At 45.2% G+C, this 20639-nt stretch overlaps 1 long non-coding RNA gene across 1 annotated transcript; it reads right to left on the reverse strand.

The window, feature by feature from the left end:
- Nucleotides 1–1154: 1154 nt before the first annotated feature.
- On the reverse strand, nucleotides 1155–19383 carry LOC112269286. The gene is made up of 3 exons (XR_002960940.1): nucleotides 19374–19383; nucleotides 12364–12365; nucleotides 1155–1243 (listed from the first exon to the last, which is right to left on the reverse strand). It is a non-coding gene; the product is annotated as an uncharacterized LOC112269286 (long non-coding RNA).
- Nucleotides 19384–20639: the final 1256 nt, after the last annotated feature.

Here is a 20639-nt window from a genome sequence, read left to right on the forward strand (position 1 = left end):
TAAGCATCCATGGCTGAATGGTTAAAGCGCCCAACTCATAATTGGTAAATTTGCGGGTTCAATTCCTGCTGGATGCACGCGAACGGGAACGTTCCATAAGTCTATTGGAACTGGCTCTCTATCCATGGAATCTCATCCATCATCCATACATAACGAATTGGTATGGTATATTCATACCATAACATAAGAACAATAAGAACTCGAATTCTTATCGATACAGGAACTCAGAGCATAGGAGGGAAAGTTGATTTATGGATGGAATCAAATATGCAGTATTTACAGAAAAAAGTCTTCGTTTATTGGGAAAGAATCAATATACTTTTAATGTCGAGTCAGGATTCACTAAGACAGAAATAAAGCATTGGGTCGAACTCTTCTTTGGTGTTAAGGTAGTAGCTGTGAATAGCCATCGACTACCCGGAAAGGGTAGAAGAATAGGACCTATTCTGGGACATACAATGCATTACAGACGTATGATCATTACCCTTCAACCGGGTTATTCTATTCCACTTCTAGATAGAGAAAAAAACTAAAAGAGAATACTTAATAATACGACGAAACATTTATACAAAACACCTATCTCGAGTACACGCAAGGGAACCATAGACAGGCAAGTGAAATCCAATCCACGAAATAATTTGATCCATGGACGGCACCGTTGTGGTAAAGGTCGTAATTCTAGAGGAATCATTACCGCAAGGCATAGAGGGGGAGGTCATAAACGCCTATACCGTAAAATCGATTTTCGACGGAATCAAAAAGACATATCTCATACACTATGAGGATGGTGAGAAGAGATATATTTTACATCCCAGAGGGGCTATAATTAGAGATACTATTTTTTATGGTATAAAAGTTCCTATATCAATGGGAAATGCCCTACCTTTGAGTGCGGTTTGAACTATTGATTTACGTAATTGGAAGTAACCAATTAGGTTTACGACGAAACCTAGAAATCGATCACTGATCCAATTTGACTACCTCTACGGGATAGACCTTAACAGAAAACTGTTGATTGAGTAACGGCAGCAAGTGATTGAGTTCAGTAGGTCCTCATAGAAAATTATTGACTCTAGAGATATGGTAATATGGAGAAGACAAAATTGTTTGAAGCACGCACAGAACCGGAAGCGCCCCTTGTTTCAAAGAGAGTAGGACAGGTTATTCACATTTAATTTGATGGTCAGAGGCGAATTGAAAGCTAAGCAGTGGTAATTAAGACCCCCGGGGAAAAAAGGGATGTCTCCTACGTTACCCATAATAATTGGAAGTATCAACGTAATTTCATAGAGTCATTCAATCTGAATGCTACATGAAGAACATAAGCCAGATGACGGAACGCGGAGACCTAGGATGTAGAAGATCCTAACATGAGCGATTCGACAGATTTGGATTCCTTTCCTATATATCCACTCATGTGGTACTTCATCATATGATTTATATAAGATCCATCTGTCTAGAGATCATCATATAGAAAGCCGTATGCTTTGGAAGAAGCTTGTACAGTTTGGGAAGGGGTTTTTTGAGAGAAAAGAAGAATCTACTTCAACCGATATGCCCTTAGGCACGGCCATGCATAACATAGAAATCACACGTGGAAGGGGTGGCCAATTAGCTAGAGCAGCAGGTGCTGTAGCGAAACTTATTGCAAAAGAGGGTAAATCAGCCACTTTAAGATTACCATCTGGGGAGGTCCGTTTAGTATCCCAAAACTGCTTAGCAACAGTCGGACAAGTGGGTAATGTTGGGGTGAACCAAAAAAGTTTGGGTAGAGCCAGATCTAAGTGTTGGCTAGGTAAACGCCCCATAGTAAGAGGGGTAGTTATGAACCCTGTGGACCCCCCCCCCCCATGGGGGCGGTGAAGGGAAAGCCCCCATTTGGTAGAAAAAAACCCACAACCCCTTGGGGTTATCCTGCGCTTGGAAGAAGAACTAGGAAAAGGAAAAAATATAGCGATAGTTTAATTCTTCGTCGCCGTAAGTAAATACGTAACTAGGAATATGGAAAATTGCATTTTTTGCATTTGCAATAGTGCGATGGGCGAACGACGGGAATTGAACCTGCGCATGGTGGATTCACAATCCACTGCCTTGATCCACTTGGCTACATCCGCCCCTTATCCAGCTACAGGATTTTTCTCTTTTTTCCATTCATCATTATTCTATTTATTCTGACCTCCATACTTCGATCGAGATATTGGACATAGATTGCCGCTCTTTAAAAAGGAAAAAAAAGGAGTAATCAGCTGTGACACGAAAAAAAACGAATCCTTTTGTAGCTCATCATTTATTGGCAAAAATAGAAAAGGTCAATATGAAGGAGGAGAAAGAAACAATAGTAACGTGGTCCCGGGCATCTAGCATTCTACCCACAATGGTTGGCCATACAATCGTGATTCATAATGGAAAGGAACATATACCTATTTACATAACAAATCCTATGGTAGGTCGCAAATTGGGGGAATTCGTACCTACTCGGCATTTCACGAGTTATGAAAATGCAAGAAAGGACACTAAATCTCGTCGTTAACTGAATTCAGAATAGAAAGATTCAGAATAAAAAAAAGATGCAAAGTAAAGAAATACCCAATATCTTGGTAGAACAAGATATTGGGTATTTCTCGCTTTCTTTTCTTCAAAAATTCTTATATGCTAGCGGAAAATCCTTATCCATTAATAGCGGGAACTTCAAGAGCAGCTAGATCTAGAGGGAAGTTGTGAGCATTACGTTCGTGCATTACTTCCATACCAAGATTAGCACGGTTGATGATATCAGCCCAAGTATTAATAACACGACCTTGACTATCAACTACAGATTGGTTGAAATTGAATCCATTTAGGTTGAACCCCATAGTACTAATACCTAAAGCAGTGAACCAGATTCCTACTACAGGCCAAGCAGCCAAGAAGAAGTGTAAAGAACAGAGAGTTGTTGAAACTAGCATATTGGAAGATTAATCGGCCAAAATAACCATGAGCCGCCACAATATTATAAGTCTCTTCCTCTTGACCAAATTTGTAACCCTCATTAGCAGATTCATTTTCAGTAGTTTCCCTGATCAAACTAGAGGTTACCAAGGAACCATGCATAGCACTGAATAGGGAACCGCCGAAAACACCAGCTACACCTAACATGTGAAATGATGCATAAGGATGTTGTGCTCTGCCTGGAATACAATCATAAAGTTTAAAGTACCAGATATTCCTAAAGGCATACCATCAGAGAAGCTTCCTTGACCAATAGGGTAAATCAAGAAAACAGCAGTCGCAGCTGCAACAGGAGCTGAATATGCAACAACAATCCAAGGGTGCATACCAAACGGAAACTAAGTTCCCACTCACGACCCATATAACAAGCTACACCAAGTAAGAAGTGTAGAACAATTAGCTCATAAGGACCACCATTGTATAATCATTCATCAACGGATGCAGCTTCTCAAATTGGGTAAAAGTGCAATCCGATTGCCGCAGAAGTAGGAATAATAGCACCAGAGATAATATTGTTTCCATAAAGTAAAGAACCAGAAACAGGCTCGCGAATACCATCAATATCTACTGGAGGGGCTGCGATGAAGGCGATAATAAATACAGAAGTTGCGGTCAATAAGGTAGGGATCATCAAAACACCGAACCATCTGATGTAAAGACGATTTTCAGTGCTAGTTATCCAGTTGCAGAAGCGACCCCACAGGCTTGTACTTTCGCGTCTCTCTAAAATTGCAGTCATGGTAAGATCTTGGTTTATTCAAATTGCAAGGACTCCCAAGCACACATATTAACTAGAAATAATATAGATAATAGAAGGCTTGTTATTTAACAGTATAACATAGACTATATACCAATGTCAACTAAGTCAGCGCACTTCTATGGTATCCTATAATAAATAGGGACCGTTTATTTGTATAGACCTAACAGTAGATATCCGTGTATACTGCTAGAACTAAACCGGCAGTACATACGCCGCTCAGAGGGCAGTTTGGAAGATCGAAATTTTTCAGCCCGCGTGGACCCGACCTGGCCCACCCTCTCTCCTTCTCGTTCGTTCCCCTGCTCCCCCTTCTTCTTCCCTGCGCTTGGAGCCGCCGCGCCGCCGCCATGCCCACAGCCCTCCGTGAACCATCTAAATACTGCTGCACTAATCGTTTGATTCCGATGTCCAGAAGCCACATAGGAGGTATGAGATACACTGGTTGAGATAACCAAGGCATGGACAGAGCGGTGTGGGTTCAGAACCGGGAGAAGATGTAGTAGCAGTAACTCAATATTTCATTCCTGGCATTGATATCGATGTACCCTTGTTCGAACCAGAGTTCTTCAAATGCTTGTTGTAACATGAGATTAACCGTGGTAACAGTATGTGTCTATATCTCTCCAATCTCCATACAGAACCAGCTATGCCACTCAAGCTTTTAATAGTTGACTAAAAAAAAATCCAATTATAGTACCACCGCAGCGGCGAGACGCTGGCTAGGTGTGCATCCCTCGTCTCTCTCCAATTTCTTCAATTTCTCAGGAAAGAATCCCCAATTTCTTCAACCCTAGGGCTGGAAGTCGATGTTCGCCTGTTCATGCGGCTGCCCGGCCTGCCTAAACTTGTAGCCGTGGGGCCAACAAAGACAGGCAGTATCTTTTACGGTTAATTGATTTAAATATCAAATGTCCATACAACCCTTAGAACTCAACGGTGGATATGTACATATACTGCTCACTCCCTCCTAGCAGTACAGGGGTACCATAAAAAAGCTCAAATTAAAACTTTTCCCGAAAGTTCAAACCCTAAATCACCTTTCTGTCCGTGAGAGTAAAACAGGCATAACTATTGATTGGATGAACCAAAAAATACGTATGAGTACGCAAAAGAAAGGTATTGAAATTATGTAACCAACGCAACAAGAATCAGATCAACCGTACGTACCAATCAAAATATATGGTCAAAACAGTAACAGTTGACAGAAAGTTACGAGGATTAATCAAAAACCAATTTCGAGGAATAACGAGAAAAATGAATTAATCGCTATCTTCCCTTGATCTCATGAGAAACCTGCAGCAATGTGTTATGATCTTGTGAGAAAGCTGCACCAAAGTGTTAGAAAAATCTAGCATGAAGATTCCACGCAGATCCGAGAAGAACAGAGATAACAACTGCAACGATGTCGATCGATTACAAAAGATGCAACCATGCATCCAAGAACTCTCTAAGAATTGATCTAAATCCAAAGCTCTGAGTTCCCTCACGTCCTTGCTAAAACCCTAGCCTAGACAACCTCTATTTATAAGAGAAAATTCGCGACCCTAAACCAAGTCCGAATCCAACACGAACTCCTTTGTCCCGGTTGCTATTCTGCCAGTGGGGCCCGCATACGACCTCGGATTGAGATGACTCCAAAAGAAAAGTCGTTCGTATCGACGGCGCGCACAACTTTCATGTGGACTACCTTTCCATCAGATGCCATTTTGATGACGATACTATTTAATCTTTAAACAGCTCTCATCCAGCCACGGCTGAAGACCTACATGTCTTCACGTCGATGCCACTCAATGCACATCAACTCTTCTTGTAATGTCTTCAAAACTCGACCATCACGTGTCGAATATCTCCAATACCGTACATCTCCGGTATAAACAATGTACGACAAACCGGTGCCCTCCCGAATCACTTCCATTGTTCCTTCGCACGAATGTCCCGCATGACCTCGATACTCGACCTCAGCTTCTACCAAGCTTCGTCCCTCGATCCCGTCATCGACCATGTTCCTCTAGCTCCGGCAACACCTGAAAGCGAACACACAAATAACCAGTACGAGCACAAGTGGACGACTTGACTCAGGGTAAGTTACACACAACTCACGCCATGTTTTTACATAAGAAACTAATGGATCAACACACCAATAGCAAAGCACTAAGTCCAAAACATGATAAATTTCATCACAAAAGTATCTATATTATCCAAAGTATCCACACCAATGTTTCACCTAAAACACTTGCCAATGTTACGCATCACTTATGATTTCATAGCTGTGAACCAGAGGTTGTCGCTCCCCTTCAGCCCGCAAGTGGCCTCGCTGGCTGGCACGTCCGACGTTAACCCTGTGATCCCCGTGATCCTGGGACGCCCTAGCGGCGTCATGGGACCGAGTGTGCCGCACAAGTCGACCCTGGGCTCGTTTGCCTTCTTGGGTGGCATGGAGAGCGGGCGAAGACGATGGTGATGACGGTGACGCCGGCGGTCACGTAGAGTTCTCCGCACGCCCCCCCCTCCCCTACCTTGCGCACCAGATGTCGGAGCCCAAAACTCCGACACTGGGGATGTTGGACACCCCCTTTTTGGTTCGGTGGAGGGTGAAGGGGATCATGCCGGCGATCTAAAGACACGAAGTGTTGACACGAGGTTTTACCCAGGTTCGAGCCACCCAGAGGTGTAATACCCTACGTCCTTTTTAGAGTTTTATTCACTAGTCTGAGGGTTTACAGGTTGCCGGGGGGTTCCCGGGCGGAGGTTGGTCTACTTGGGTGAATGCTGAACCCTTTGAGCGGTGGCATTGGTCCTCCTTTTATAGACAAGGGGATACCACAGGTGCCGATGCATGCAACGCAACACGTTAACTGAACGCGTGGCAACGCCACAAATCTTATTCTACTATTGATCCTCGCGGGGCTTCATGCAGCGCCCAGGCCACTGTATGTGGTAAATAAAATGAACTATAGGGTAGCCGCTGTAGCCTTGCTGAGCAAGAGTAGACCTAGTGATGTGACTCCTGTCGGTGCATTAACTGCACTGTCCCTGCTGTCTTCACTGTTCTGCTGACCCCACCTGTAAGCCCAAGCACCGGTAGCTGGGAAGCACCCTCGTACCAGCGCCTGGGCAGTTGCGGGGGCATTGTGCCGTTACCTTGCCGGGATGAGGCCTCCCGGGTACCTATTGCGGTGATTATCCTTCTTATTCTGGATCTTGGCCTTGACGTTGTCAATGGTGTCAGAGCTCTCAATCTCTACTGTGATATCTTGCCAGTGAGCGTCTCCTCGTAACCCCATTAACTGTTGTCTCGGGGGTGGGGCTTCCTGAGTTCGCCCTTCCCGGGAAGTCATCCTTGCGGGAGCTCTGCCGTCGCGACCCACAGTCCAGCAGCAGTGGGACTCCATGGGCCACTGGTGCGACAGCAGTTGTCCCGACCGGCGTCTGGAGGTGCTTGTGCGTAGCAGCTCCTGCTTCAGAGAGCACCTGGATGAGGTGCACAGCATCGCGAAGCAATGCAAGCCGCACGTGACGCCCCTTGTTGCCGATGAAAAAACCGGTCTTGTCCGGACCAAGTTGCGCTCCGGGGCTGTTACCCTCCGCGTCGTGGCCAACCTGAAAATGAAAGTTTGGAGTGCCGTAGGTGGCGTGGAAGAAGTGATGTGCCGTGCCAATGTGGTGGCGGAGGTAGCTGACGTAGCCTAGCGAGCCGGCGGCCACCAACGTGGCGGCCGTGACGACATACGGGGCCGCCACGGTAGCTAGGCGAACTTGCTGTCCTGTGACATTGGCGAGCATCACCAAATCATCGGGGCGCGCCTTCTTCTTCACGGAGGACTTCTTCTTCTTCGGCTTCAGCGTAGCAGCCTCCGGTAGTGGCTCCTCAGCAACCTTGACGGCCAGGGGCTCCAACCGCCAGTCTTTGCGCCGCGGGCCGGCTGCTTTAGCTTCGGTTGTGAGGAGGGCCGCAGTGGTGACGAGGTCCTCAGGCCTCGTTCCAGCTGGTAAGACAGCACGCGCCGCCTGCTTTGGAACCCTAACTAGCAATCGGTGGAGGAGACCAGCGGGGGAGCCTTTCATTTCGTGGCAGGGCAGAATTTCGGTTGACATTGCGAGCTAGGGTTTGAGTTAGTGGCGGTAGCGGCACGGTTGGGCTCTGGGATGGGGAGAAGGGGGCAGAGGAGGAGGTGATAAGAAGGGGGATTCTGTACTATTTTCTTGCGGGAGAAGAGCAGATGGAGGGCCCGGCTATGGCTTCTGTTGGAAGGAAAGCATCTCCATCAGCTCGAGCTAACCAGCGGCGATGGAGGTTTAGTGAGTGTGTTATGTTCTGCAATTGTAATCAACATGGAGAAGAATGAAGCTTTTCTGATAGTGGGCCCGGCGGCCATTGTTTTTAAAATTGGCCGGCCACAGGAGGCAGTCGGGTCTTTTTTAAAATTGGACGGCATTGGTTGTATGCACGGGTCTTTTTTAAATTAGGCTCTCAATTGCAGGGCAGTTAATTTCCTTCTGTGATGTGATTGTTGCCTGGGGGGTTGTTTACCTTCCTGGTTGTATGCATGGGGCAGTTTCCATCCTCGGCAATTTGTAAAGCGAAGATTTACGTTAATATTCCCGCTCAAACTTATACGCCTTATATTAACTTTATGTGGCTTCGTATGCAAAACATGGATCTTTGACTAGAAAAGAGATGAAAACATGGATTTTTGACTAGAAAAGAGATGAAAACATGGATGTCCGATCGATCGGCATGCACGCATGAGATCGAGAAAAGAGATGACATGACATGAGATGGTACGACAGGCTGCAATGAGGCAGCACAACCGCAGAGATGGATCGCATGCAAGACCGAAACGCATGGCAACTGTCTCATGCACGGCAACGGGCGAATATGAACGAAGCCAAGCTAGCATTGGCACGGGCGAACGCTTGCACATGGCAAGTGCCTCATGCATGGCAACGGGCGAATATGAACGAAGCCAAGCTAGCATTGGCATGGGCGCACGCGCGCTTGCGCATGGCAACTGCCTCATGCATGAGTTGGATACGCCTGCAGCCGTGGAATTAGCAACTACCTAAGGCAACTACTTAAGGCAACTGCATGCCTAATTTCTCTCGACGTCTGGTACGCATGAAGGGAGTATATCCTTGGTGGAAAAACGGAGGGGGTATATCCTTCGTGGCAAACAAGAGCTGCATGTTGCAGCACGCACAAAACTAACTAGCCTAATGCCATGCCATGCGCTTCCACGTAGAAACAAAGCATTACAACATAAATAGGCAGAATTAATCAACCAAAACATTGAGTCAACCAATGCTACCATGCTTACAAGTACATGCAATGTTAAATCGTGCTTCGAGAATGAGACAACATTTTGTTTCGTGCGTGATTAGCCCGCAAATAAACTATCGATGAAAGTGACATCATATGAGTGTAAAACATAGAGTTACCGATCTTACGACAATTAGAATGTCCAAGAAACTTGGAATGACTGTTGTTGGGATGGAAATTGCACCTATTTGGGTCCTCACAAGTGGGATTTCTCCTTTCGGGTCTTTTGAGAAAGTACAATAATATGAAATGTTACTCTGAAAATTCTGAAAACTTGCATTGGCTCCTTATTTGTCATTTGTTACCACCACAAAAAAATTCAGATCAAAATCGTTTCGTCATCATATGGTTGCTGTTGAAAGTAGCACATGTCTTTAGAAACTCTAAGGAAGATGTTGGAGATTCGATCATCATTTGTGAATTCCATCATATAACTTCCTCCAAATCAAGTGAAACTTTGCACCATGTCCACACATGACATGTGGAAGCACCATGTCAAATTTTGTTCACTTCTGACATGGATTGCATTTTTTTGAAATTCAAATTCACTCAATTTTGGATGTTTGCTACCAGATGTGTGAGCAATATGTGGAACAATGGTCCCAAAAGATTTACATAGCCTTCTGAGTTCATCACTAGTGTTTTCACCAAGTCTCAGAATTTCTGCACTTGAAAAACTATATTTCGTACATTCCTTGAATTTCTGAGGATTTCAGCCAGAAAATAATAAATTGATGAAACTGGCCACAATTGAGTGTACACCGAATGCAACAAAGTTACTTCTGAACCAAATATGTCCAAGAAACTTGGAATGACTGTTGTTGGGATGGAAATTGTACCTATTTGGGTCCTCACAAGTGGGATTTCTCCTTTCGGGCATTTTGAAAAAAATACAATAATATGAAATGCTATTCCGAAAATTCTAAAAACTTGCATGGGCTCTTTATTTGCCATTCTTTACCATCACAAAAAAATTCAGATCAAAATGGTTTGGTCATCATATGATTGCTGTTGAAAGTAGCACATGTCCTTGAGTGGTTTGAAACTCAAAGGCTTATGTTGGAGATTCGATCAACATTTGTGAATTCCGTCATATAACTTCCTGCAAATCAAGTGAAACTTTGTAGAAGCACCATGTAAAATTTTATTCACTTCTGACATGGTTTGCTATTTGTTGAAATTCAAATTCACTCAAATTTGTATGTTTGCTACTTGATGTGTGAGCAATATGTGGTACAATGATCCCACAAGATTTACATAGCCTTGTGAGTTCATCACTAGTGTTTTCACCAAGTCTCAGAATTTCTGGACTTGAAAAAATATATTTCATACATTTTTTGAACTTCTGAGGATTTCGGCCCGAAAATAATAAATCGATGAAACTGGCCACAATTGAGTGTGCACCCAATGCAACAAAGTCACCTCTGAACCAAATATGTCCAAGAAACTTGGAATGACCGTTGTTGGGATAGAAATTGTACCTATTTGGGTCCTCACAAGTGGGCGGGCTGGCGCTCCCTCTCGCACTGACGCCGGCGTGGTAAGAGCGGGCGCAGGTCTTCCTGCAGGGGGCGTTCGGGATGCCGCGTGCGGCACCTTGCGTGACGGTTGGTGATGAATCCGAGTAGTCCCCGGAGTCATCACTGTCTTGTCCCCCAACGGGTGGGGGACGCTGTTCTTGTCCTGAGGCACGGGGAGGATCCCCGTGTCCCAGGTTCTGGCCTCGGCCCGAGCCGGCCTGGCCACCCTCTCCTTGCAGTTGCTGGGCGGCGAGTGCGAGGAGCGCGTCTAGCTCAGCGCTCCACGCGTCGTGAGTCGGCGTGCCTTGCGGTGGTTCGTAGCGCACCATGACACGTGCACCAATGATGCCTCTGCCGGAGTCTGGGCGGGAGGTAGCCGGTTCCCTGACCTGCTGCCATCCTCCCGTTCGCCTGGAGCCCTCGGGTGAGAGGGCTGGGAACCAGTTGGCGTCGCATGCGATGCGCTCTGGTTGTGGCGTGACAGTTGTCGCTCCCCTTCAACCCGCGAGCAGCCTCGCTGGCTAGCACGTCCGACATTGACGTCGCCTGTGCGGCTAGCTCCGGCCCTAGGCGCCGCAGGTCCCCTCGGCCGGTTTTCTGCCGACACTTGGGGGCCTGGCGGTGGCAGCAGCCGCTGCTGCTGGGGGTGTTGCTGCTGTGGGGAACCATGGTCCCCGTGATCCTGGGACGCCCTGGCGGCGTCATGTGTGGCGACCCAGCCCCGTAAAGGTCCGGACCTCTGTGTAATCTGTGCTAGTCCATGGATCAAATGCTAGCACACATAGTTCCATTGATGAAATACCATACACATGTCTATTACATCGATTTGAAAAACAAATCCAGAGTAGTTATTACAAACCAAGCGGAAGTCCAAATAAAGCAAACTGATAAAGAGGGAGTCCCATCAACGCCACAGGCAAGTTGAGTGTAGACTCGCGACCCTGCGTCTTCTTCTTAAGCGTCACTCTCTGCACATGATAGGTGCAGGTCAGTACATTGAATGTACTTGCAAGTCACACCTGTGTGGTTAGGAGGAATGCATGGAAATGATGAAGGATTTCCTAGTTTGGCTACTAGGGTTGTTTTTGCAAAATGCTGCTTTTGGGGTTTTGAATTGCTCATGTACTTTCCTTTGAAAATCTCTAATCCTGAGTTTTGATAAAACAGGGTTTGATCAATAGTATGGTCATTCTGTGGATGTTCACTCCACGACCTAGCTATGCACTCTGGGTCAACTAACGCTCGAATAGCATCCCTTTTCCCTGACTTATCCTGTGGAATCTTCCATCGATTCAAAACAGTTTGGGGTTTTTGAAAACAAAAATAGAAGATCTCCATTTCTCCTGACTTAATGACTCAAAGTCGCCCGTAACCAGGGGCATGGCTAATCGATTAGATTGACACTCTCGAGAGGTTTGTACACTTTACCCACTTGACACAATCAGTCCAAAGTGTTGCCTGATGACAAGCGTGCGCAACAGCTAAATATTGTGACGAAGTCTTTCACTAGAAGCCCCCTGATACCTAATTCTGGCACCGCCCGTCCCATATGAGCACATTGGCCCCTCTTCGGATGGCGATACCCAGGTAAGGGTTTCCCGCTAGTTAGTCGACCAAGCCAGAGCCAATAATAGCAAGTGGTTGCACAAGAAGCCTTGGGTACATGAGAAGATTTGAACTCTTGGATTTCTGGACGGCGGTCCCCACCTTCTCGTGAGCGTGTACCCGTTACGGGGTTACAACACTTGCCGACAGCCAACTAGCCTCCATCATACCACTCCGTCCAGATAAAACATTTTGGTTTTATTTCGAAAACATTTTTCCAAAAACATACTTGCTCATAAAGAGCACTTAATACTTTTCAATATAGTTTGGGTCCCGTTCCGTTATAATGGTATAACATACTTTGGAAAAAAATAAATACATAACCTATGGTATTTGGTGGCATGGCAATAAAATCCTATAAGCAAACTATTAGGAATAACTAAACATGTTGAAAACGCATGTGATAAATACTTCATAAAGAAATAACTCTAACATGCATCAGTATGACATTGTAAACAAAATAGCATAAGCAAAAATATAGGTACTACATGATCAATAAGTATAACTTGCCTGGATCAGAAAAGTGGCTGCGGTCGTCAACTCCCAGGCACTCGTCGCAATCACAATCCGAATAATCTAACGCGAAGAACGAAACAAAATAAATGCATAGCTCCAAACATATATCGAAATCCGAATATAAAAGAATGTATTACAAGCATTCAAGAACAGAACCTCAACTTCATACAAATAATACTATAGTAGCAACAAACAAGGTTCTAAAGCCTATAACCAAGCCTAGAGTGGCTAAGTCTGAAATTCGGTAATCTTCTACTGTTAACAGGTTGCAACTAAGGTTGATAGGTAAAAGGTGCTAAAGTACAGAACACGGCATGCAACGTATGCTACTGAACAGTACTAAGATTGTAATAACTAACTCAACAGGTTTCATGACAACTGGATCCACAGATCAAAAGTTACTGGCTTGCAAATGTGGCTAGTCAGATTCTGACAGATAATGGATACTAAGTTCTACTGAAAAGCTACTGGTGCTTAACCATTCTAATGACAGGGAACTAAACATACGAATCCAAGAATATGTTCTACTCTTCCAAATGGCACTGGTTTCACGAACTATGGAGATATGGGCCAATAGCTATGAACAGATGAATGTGGCTACTCTAAAACATAACAGTACAGGATACAAACTTCTACTGTCGTGCTACTAGTGGAGATGAATTTGAAATGGCCCAAATAGGTAACTAGTGTGCAAGAATGTAACTAAGGTTCTAACTACAGCAAGAATCAACTAAAATGGTGCTATGTACAACAAGAAGACCTACTGTGAACTAGTCTACTCGGCAAGAATGGTGCTACAACTTCCTGCCGCGGCAGAGAGGCTGCTATGAATACAGTTTTGCAACGACAATGCAGTGATCAAGATGAACCATCTACGGCTACTATCTACAGATCAATTATAGATAAACATACACTCTACACAATGGCGAAACCTAGAGCATATCATGATTAGAGGATTGCTAACAATCGACGCCTAAAGAGGGCTAATCGAAGACAATTCCGCACAGAGAAGGTGAACCATTTCATACCCCAACTCTCACTGGAGAAGAACGAAATCGAAGAAGAGAGGCTCGGGGAAGTCGAAGAAGAGGTGGACGAGGTTCACGGTTTCGTGGGAAGAAGAATGGCGTCGGCGGCTTGCTCCGGGGTGGTCTCCAGCGGCGGCGCGTCTCAGCTCCGGCGAGGTCGGCTTCGGTCGTCGGTGTCGGGGTCCCTCCGGCGTGCTCTGCCTTCTGTGCGGGGGCGCCCGAGCTCCACGGCGGCGCGGGGATCGAGAAGGCGGCGGTTGCTTCACGGATTGGGCGGCGGTTCTCTGGCGATTGCTCGCCGGAGTTGGGCGGCGGCAGTGGCGGATTGGGCGCAGGGGAGAGGGAGAGCGCGGGCAGGCGAGGGCATGCGAGAGAGGGTGCGGGGCATTTTATAGGCGGCAGAGGGGGTCGTTGGATCGGGCGCGGCGCGTGGGCGAGGTGGCCGATGGTTGCCGCGCGGGGTGGAGGCGTGGGCACGTGGGTGGTTGGAGTTTGGCCAGAGGTCGGGGATGACAGGCGGGGTCCGCGCGTCAGTGAGAGAAAAGGGAGAGAGAAGGGAGAAAGAATGGCCGTTGGATCTGAGATGGATGGCTAGTATTAGAAGATACCCCTTCGGGGTTTTAAGTGAAAACGCATTTCAATAGGAATACGCTTTCCTGCGGGGAAGGCATACTATCAGAGGAAAAGAAAAAGAAGAAAGAAAAAGAGTATAAAATACTTTTCAGGATCTATAATTCTCCCAAAAATCCATTTAAATCATTTAAAATATCAAATGGCTTCAGAAAAATTCCCAAAAATTGTGTAAAATAATATATTTCATTTAGAATACAGGAAAATTATTCCCACTCAAAAATAAAACAATAAAAATAGTTTTAATGCCTTTAAGTTTTAAATAAATCTAAATAAAATCCTAAAATGCATTTTTAAATTCTAGAAAATTCTCAAATCAAATTCTATCAACCTAACACATTCCAAAACACCATTTAAAACACTTTCAACGAAGCATCATAATGAAACACCAAAATTTTAAGATATGATCAAGGTGATATGCATGAGAAATGAAAAGGTGTGAACATCCGAAATTGAAAATTTGGGATGTTACATCATGGGACCGAGTGCGCATGGAGAGCGTGTCGCGCAAATCGACCCGGGGCTCGTCTGGCTTCTTGGGCGGCATGGCGAGCTGAAGAAAATGATGGTGAAGACGATGACGCCGGCGGTCACGCAGAGTTTTCCGCACGCCTCCCTACCTGGCGCGCAAGATGTCGGAGCCTGAAACTCTGGCACCGGGGATGTTGGACACCCCCTTTTTGGTTCGGTGGAGGGCGAAGGGGATCGCTTCAGCGATCGCTGGCATGAATAATGACACGAAGTGTGGACAAGGGAATTTACCCAGGTTCGGGCCACCCGGAGGTGTAACACCCTACGTCTTGCTTTGGAATTGTATTCATGAGTTTTAGTGTGTACATGTTGCCGGGGGGTTCCCGAGCTTTGCTACTTGTCCCTCTAAGGGCTTGTTTACTTAGGTGAATGCTGAGCTGAACTCTACTGTATTCGAACCCTTTGACCGGTGGCATTGGTCTTCCTTTTATAGTCAAGGAGATACCACAGGTGCCGATGCATGCAACGTGACACGTTAACCCCACGCGTGTCTACGCCACAAGATCCCCTCTACTGTCGATCCTCGCTAGGCTTCATGCATCGCCCAGGCCACTGTTCATGGTAAATAAAATGAACCATAGGGTAGCCGTTGTAGCCTTGCTGAGCAAGACTAAACCTGCCGATGTGACTCCTGTCGGTGTATTAAATGCACAGCTTCTGCTGTCTTCACTATTCCACTGACCCCACCTGCAAGCCCAAGCTCCGGTAGCCTGGAAGAACCCCAGTACCGTTGCCTGGCCAGTTGCAGGGGCAGAGAGTTGTTACCTTGCCAGGACGAGTCTTCCCGGGTAGCTATTGCGTTTGTTATCTTTCTTATCCTGGATCTTGGCCTTGACGTTGTCCATGGTGCTAGGGCTCTCAATCTCTAATCTAATGGTCTTGCCAGTGAGTGTCTTCTCGTAACCCCCTTGACTATTGTCTCGGGGGTGGGAGGCTTCTCGGGTTCGCCCTTCCCAGGGAGTCATCCTTGCGGGAGCTCTGCCGCTGCGACCCATGCGTCCAGCATCAGTAGGACCCCGTGGGCCACTGGTGCGACACCTACCGATGTGAGTCGATGCATGCTTCAACCAAGTAGTGGACATGGATGCAGCAGGAGGTCTGTTTGGTCCTGAGTGGCCAAAAGATCGCTCGAGGGATATTCCGTGTGAGCCATGAAAATGAAATGTTGAAGTTGCTAGATACTTCGGGCAAGGGAGAACTTCCCAACAGAAGCAAAACACAAATACGTAGATACTATCAGGAAAAAATACAGATTTTTTTTTCTGATGGTAAGACATGCGTAGAGAAAAGAAGGGTTTTGCATGCGTAAAACAGAAACACAATAGCCTAGAAGGCAACAAGCATACTAGGTCAGTCGTGCTAATTAGATTAAAGTCTTGCGCATCAAACTAGGTTAATTTGATAGGGGATATGCAAGTTTTGTATCTAAAATAGCTTTGCTATTTACCTCTGTCATGGGGATGCAGGGCAAGTTTGACCAAAATGTACCCTAATTATAGTGGTTAGAATTCTCCATGGGGAAGGTGTGTTATGTATCGACATTTTGTTTGTCGTAAAATAAGAGATGACATGTAGATTACCAGTTGCATTGCGAGCGGACATTTTCTGAAACAAGGAGTCGCATGATTATGCATTCAATTTACAATGATGTTTAGGGGTATAAAATTTCACCTTCACAAGCATGGTTTTCAAAGTGTCGCCTAGTCAATGCTTAGCCATCTAAGCGCCTAGCGATGTCAAGGCGTCGTTCTCGCCTTAGAATTTGAACTAAAGCGTCCAGGGGCGTGGCCTAGGCACTAAAATCGCCGCTTCTCTTGTTTCTGGACGCTGTCGATAGAAGGTCGAGCGGGAAACAGAAATCGGCGGAGAAACAGATAAATTGGGGGAAAACAAGCTGGGGAGAGAGAGGAGAACACAGCCGTTGTATAAATCGAGGGAAAAGAGAGAGAGGAGCTCCTGCCAGATCCCTCCGCCGCTAGGAAGCTTCCCGCCAGATCCCATCCTCCTCCGCCGGCCTCTCCCTCTCTGGCCAAGCTCCTCCTCTGCTGGCCCTTTCCCTCTCCGGCCAAGATCTTCCTCCGCCGGCCCTCCCTAGGGCTGAGTGCTCATGGATTTGGTGGTTTGTGGTGTGGCGGCTGCAGTTCGTGGGGAGCACGGGAGAGGGAGAAGGAAGAAGACCCTTCGTTCAGTCCACTTAATGGGCCTTAGGCCATCATGGGCCAACTACATTCAACAGTTCCCCTAGCGCTTTGTAAAAATGACTAAGGCGTCGCCTCGCGCTTTAAGCTCCTAGGTGTTGTGGAGCCCCCCCCCCCCCCCAACGCCTTAGAGCGCCTGGACGCTTAAAACCATGTTCGCAAGTTGGTGGACAAATCATCTATTTTTTTAGTAAAAGTTGCATCTCTAGAAATTTGCACGATTAAGCATTCGATTTGCCTTTCAATTTGCATCGCTGCCCAAGGTTTAAGACGAGGTTTTTACGAGTTGCCGGACTAAACAACCGTGTTGAATTATAAGTTACTGGACTAATTAAACTTGTTGAATCTGAAGTTGCTAGACTAAGTAAGTTTTTGCGACAATAAGTTGCTTTTTGACCAATCAAGCTTTTGAGTAATAGTTGCATTCCAGCCAAAATTTCCGATCCGTGAACCACCGACTAGAAATTGCATTAGAGTCAAATTTTGAAGCAATTAAGCATTCATTTGCCTTAATTTTTCAATAGAAGTTGCTTCATGAGTGTTTATTACAAGTTGGTTTAGCTTATCAAACTCTTCATAATAGGAGTCTAATCACTGATTAGGCAAACTATTTAGCTCATGTGTGTTGATTAGGAGTTGCTTCACTGTTCATTTTTCTAGACTATAAGTTGCCTTCGATAATCGACCTATTTTTTGAACGTACGACTGATTAGGCAAATATCGACTAGTGGTTGCTTCATTGTTCTTTTAATTTCTAGATTATAAGTCGCCTTACGACGGACTGAACTATTTTTCGGATTGGTATGCATGACCAATTAGGCAAATTAGCAACTAGGAGTTGTCTTTTGACAGATTGAACTATTGTTTGGATGGTGTTTTCAGAAGCATTTGGCTGCCGCATCGAGCTCGATGGGCGAATCAAGCACCGTGGTCGCATAATGCACATCGACCTAAGCAACTTGCATAGGAGTTCACTATTAGATCCTCCAAAAAATTGCTTAAGTACCCGTGTATCATTGCTAAATTTGGTTTTGGTTCACATTGGTCTGAAGCAGATGGGGCATTGGGTGTTCTTGATCTCCTCGTCTTCTCCCTCAACGACCACCTGATCCACTTCAGCGGCGACCTAATCGAGGCTCACAAACTCTACATCAATTTGCATGGCCACCACATGGGCTCATGGCGAACACCTCGAGATGCACGGGAACCACGTCGACTTGATCCGCTACTAGCAGGTGATGTGCCTAGGTTGTTTTTCGTTTGATTTTTGTGTTTTCTATGTGCTAATCTGCCAGCTAATTGGGCTACTAATTTTACCCATAACTTGCCAAACTCGATGCTAATGGTTCAGTAATTTTGAGATATTTTATTGCCTACTGTTTGTATTCTGCATGTGTTTTGATAGGGGTTTTGGTTTCATGTTTATGCGCATGATAGATGATTTTCCTGATTACAATTTGCTAGACTAACCACATATTTTTTATTAGAGTTGCTGCTCTATTGATCAAAAGTCTTTTCATGCCACTTTTCATTGATTTCTTGATTAGATAGTTGCATTCCTCAATAAAAGTCGTTGACTAACCACCTTTTTTTGAATAGTAGTTTGCATGACTAATTAAGCAACTAGGAGTTGCTTCACTTTTATTTTCCTTTATTATAAGTTGCCTTTCGACGAATTGAACTAAATAGGTACTGCATGAACATTTAGGCAAATTAGTGACCAAGAATTGTTTCACTTTTCTTTCTTTTTATTATAAGTTGCCTTTTGACGCATCGAACTATTTTTGTATAGGTATTGTATGATTGATTTGCAAATTAGTGACTAGGAGTTGCTTCACTTTTTTTTATAATAAGTTGCTCCACTAACTATTCAACTTTTGAATAAAAAGCTACATGACTAATCAACTGTCTTGAGTTAGAAGTTGTTGGACTAAGCAGCCTTTTTTTAATTATATATTGCATTTTACTAGTCATACTATTGACCAGAGGTTGCATTACAAGCCGAATTTTGAAGCAGAAGTTGCATGATTAACCATCTCTTCGTTTTAATAACCATTCACTATTTTGAATAGGAGTTGCATGACTAATTAGCCTTTGTTGAACTAGTAACTTATAGGTTAAGCAGACTTTTTTAGTATCAGGCACCATGAACACAATTGAGGATGAAAAAGCAGCGAGAGTGCTTGAAGAAACTAGGGATGTAGTGCGTAGTCGCAGGAGGTTCGATGCACATGATGGTCTACTTTCAAATACAGAACCTGCGTAGCAGCTGTCGACAACACAAAGTGCATGTATTTTGTTTTTTTTAAGAAAAAGACCCTTCATTAGTTGCTTTAGGTTCACTCATTCTTGACTTGCTCGGCATGGTAATTATGTGCAGGTTGCAAATGAGAGTACTGATGCGGTTCTAGCTAGGCGCAGACGACCTTGACCCACATGCAAAGATGGACTACACAACAAATGTTCATATTAGTGCAGTAGTTCTGTAGTGTTGTGGTCTTTTTTTCCAATAACAAAGCAGTGCATCATGTGGCTGCAGTACGTATTTTATGTAAGAAAAAATGTTTCCAGCAAGTCACTAATATGAGACATCTAGTAATGTTTGCTCTATATATGTAGCTTCAACAGCAGGTTAATGCTTTTGCTTTTTACTTGCCTGGCGTGGCCATCTTTGCTTCCCTGCAATCTTTTTTTACTTGCCTGGCGCGGCGTTCTTTGCCTGCCTGCAATCTTTTTTTACTTGCCTACTGTGGCGTTCTTTGTTTGCTTGCAATACTCATATTTGCATCTTCTTGTACATATTATACATGGATTTTTCCTTGTAGTCCTCATAGTTGCATCTCCTTAATCTGAACTGTACAGTACCATTTTTTGATGCAAATCCACACATCAGAGTGCCAGTGTTTTAACCTGCATAACCAAACACTTATGGTAGCAACTTTTGTGTTTGGAAGAGGTCAAGGACCTCCTTTTCAAAGTCCAAAGAAGTCCAGACGCAACAGAAGTAAGATATTTAGGAGGAGGATTTGGCACTGTACCTTTGATCTTCCCTTTTTCTTTCCTTTATTGTTGCATTTGGGTAAGTACCATTGATAAAAAATCTGCTTGGATGGAGAAAAGCAAGTCAGAAGAAGGGGGGCCGGGAAGGGTTGCTTACGATAGCAGAGCAACCTAGGCAAACGTGCGGGGGAGTCGGTGGGCTAGGTAGGGGTGCCATGTGCGGGGCCAGGGGGCGCACGGAGTCCGGAGAAGGCAGCAATTTCCATTTTAGGAAAAACCATCTAGATCTTTCCATATTTGGGTGTGCACCCTGGACATCCTTATAGTGCACATGCACCTCCTAGTCCTGTCAAAAGCACCAGACTTTTCGTCATTGAGTCAGTGAGTGGTTTGGTCTTTAAATGGGCAGGCGCACATTTGACTCCACTCGTCTTACCATGCAAAAGTGTGTTTTTCGGAATTTCCAATAGAAAGAGTGAAAGCGGCATCAGCGGGAGGGCACGGGTGGACCTTACGGCGTTGGGTTTCACTTGTGCGGATCCT

This window comes from Brachypodium distachyon, chromosome 5 (assembly GCF_000005505.3).
Source record: "Brachypodium distachyon strain Bd21 chromosome 5, Brachypodium_distachyon_v3.0, whole genome shotgun sequence".
NCBI classification, from domain to species: Eukaryota; Viridiplantae; Streptophyta; class Magnoliopsida; order Poales; family Poaceae; genus Brachypodium; species Brachypodium distachyon.